The sequence below is a fragment of the Chinchilla lanigera genome, unplaced genomic scaffold (genome assembly GCF_000276665.1).
Source record: "Chinchilla lanigera isolate Chin_1 unplaced genomic scaffold, ChiLan1.0 scaffold00014, whole genome shotgun sequence".
Classification (NCBI taxonomy): Eukaryota; Metazoa; Chordata; class Mammalia; order Rodentia; family Chinchillidae; genus Chinchilla; species Chinchilla lanigera.
In genome coordinates, this window is record NW_004955415.1 from 32,555,712 (window position 1) to 32,558,299 (window position 2,588).

Below are 2,588 nucleotides of genomic sequence, written 5' to 3' on the forward strand. Positions count from 1 at the left end.
AACTACAAAAATAAGGTAAATGCTTCTGTTGTGTTGTTTCTTCCTGCTACAGAGCTGCAAAGCATTGTGGGACCTCTGGCTTCCAAGTGCTCTTCCATGCTTAGGAAAGGAAGGTCCCCATTCTTATTCACAGTCAGCCCTGTCTTTTTCTTTTCAGATCCACAGCTGCATAAGTAGCTTTCACGCCACGGTGTGGATGCAGCCCATTCATTGTGTCACCACCTTCCTGCTGTCACACATGAAGGGCACATTTGTAAACAGATGTTCCTTTGCAAAGTTTTGTTTTCAGCAAAGGACCTCAGCAGCAGAGTAAGTGGACTTCAGTAGCCCCGAGAGCAAGACAGGCATGGACTGTTTCTGTAGGTCCCCTTCTCCAGAGCCTTAGGGTCAGTGGTGGCTGTCACTAAGGCTCCCTGGATGTCCCTGTGCTTGGTACCTGGCGGCAGAGAGTGGCCCACTCAGAGCCAGAGTCAGAGTGCCCTAGGAACTGGACCTGTCTGCTCGGCTTCCAAGCTTGTACTAGGAAGAGAATTCTCTTTCTTTTTTTTTTTTAGACAAGATCTCAATGAGGCAGTAAGTTACCCAGGCTGGGGTCAAACTTGAGACCCTCCTGCCTCATCCTCTGAGAATGTAGCAATTACAGGCATGAACCACTGCACTCACTTGAGTATTCTCTAGAATCATTTGAACAACTGAGAAACTAAAATGCAGGCAGGCTTCCATGTCTGTGAGTTCTATATGCATGGATTCAATGAGCCACAGATCAAAAATATTTACATGGGATTTCAGAAAGTGCAAAAGAACAAAACTTGACTTTGCCACACTCCTGGTACTCCACTGACAGACAACGGCGAGGCATTGTGTTAGGTGTCGCGGGAAACCTACAACCCAGTGAAAGTCTGGGAAGAGGTGTAGGTTCTGTGCAGATACTGTGCCATTTTGTTTGACAGATCTGAGTGTCTTCGGATAATCTGGTGTCCTCCGAGGTCCTGGAAGTGTCCCCTGCAGACACTAATGGGTGACTACTGTCCTGACTACACCAGAGTCCCACAGAGGCCTGAACTGACTTTTCCATTTGGCCTCTAGTTGGTGTGGACGCACGCCATGCAGCTTGCTTTCATTCTCGTTGCATTATGACTTGGAAGTAAACTATTAGCTGTTGCTTAACAAATTACAAGTCTAGTGGCTTCAAGCAGCTGATGCAGGTGATGAACCTGGGCACAGCTTAACTGGCTCCTCTGATACAAGTCCGGGCAGAGTGACGCACACCTGTTATCCCAGCCATTCATGAGGCTGAGGCAGGAAAATGCTAAGCTCTCCAGTGGTGGTGAATCTATGGCATGCATGCTGCTGTGAGCTCTTTGTTATCACTGAATGCTCTAAAAGTTTTGTCATCCCATGAGTAACAAGACTTCATCTCAAAAACTAAATAGATAAAAAGGACTGGGGGTGTAGTTCACTGGTGAAGCACTTGCCTAGTGTGCGCAAGGCCCAGGGTTTGAGCCACAGCCCTGAAAAAGGTTGGGTGAGTAGAATGTGGGCCACCATGTTCCCATCTGAGACTTAACTGGGGAAAGATCTTCCCAGCTTACACAGTTAGAGAATTTCCTTTGTTTTTGGTTTTATTTTTAAAGCAGAACTGGGAGAGAAACTTAGCCTATAAAATCTTTCCCGGCACCAGGCAAGCACTTCCTCTGTCAACCCTCCCTCAGAAATGCGGACTTGAGCTTTCTCACAGTGCCCTTGTGCTTTTCTTACGGATAAGGGAGACACTTCAAGCAGTTTGCTTATGGGAGTCTCCTCCCTTAGAGGAACCATCACTAAAAAGGTAACAAATGGGCTTATAAACAAGCTTCACAGCATCCTAGCATCCTGAGATGCACAGGATGTGTTTCCTTTTCAAGGCTAAGGTATAAAATCAGTGTTGGGAATGGAACCGAGGGCCTGGGCGGCGCCCCCAGCCCCAGCCCCGTTGACTTCTCGACCGCCACTGTGTTACTGTTGTGGTCAGCGAGATGCAGAGATGAGAGGCTGGATCTCATTTTGTTTAAGCGGGTGACTCCCTACCTACCTCTGCCCTACACTCGGGAAATAATATAAAGGATACAGTTTTCCAGACGCACAGAAGGTTAACCGATAACAGCAAAGGGGGCTGTCTGTGCGGATGAAGCCACTGGAATGATCACTCTTCCACCCCCCACCCTGGGCATCTGCCGTTGGTGCCAGGCTGAGATTCCTGGTGGCCTCTGGGTTCAAGAACAAGGTGGCTACCCCTCCCCCCGCAAACACACCTTCCCACCATTGGGTAGTTTTTTCCCACTCATATCTGTCATGGGACCTATCTCTTCATCATAGCCTTGAACCCTAGGGAAGTTTCAGTGGGTTAACAGCAGAAGGAAAGAGGGAGAGATGAAAAGGCAAGTAGATGACGTCATGATGTCACCACTATGATGTCATCATGGTGACATCATGGTATTGCTTCTATGATGGCATCATCACCATCACAGATCACTGATACAGATTTATTTTTATGCTGAGTGGTTGGTTCCCATTTCTTCCTGTATGTTTCAAGTTCTTTGTGTGTGTGT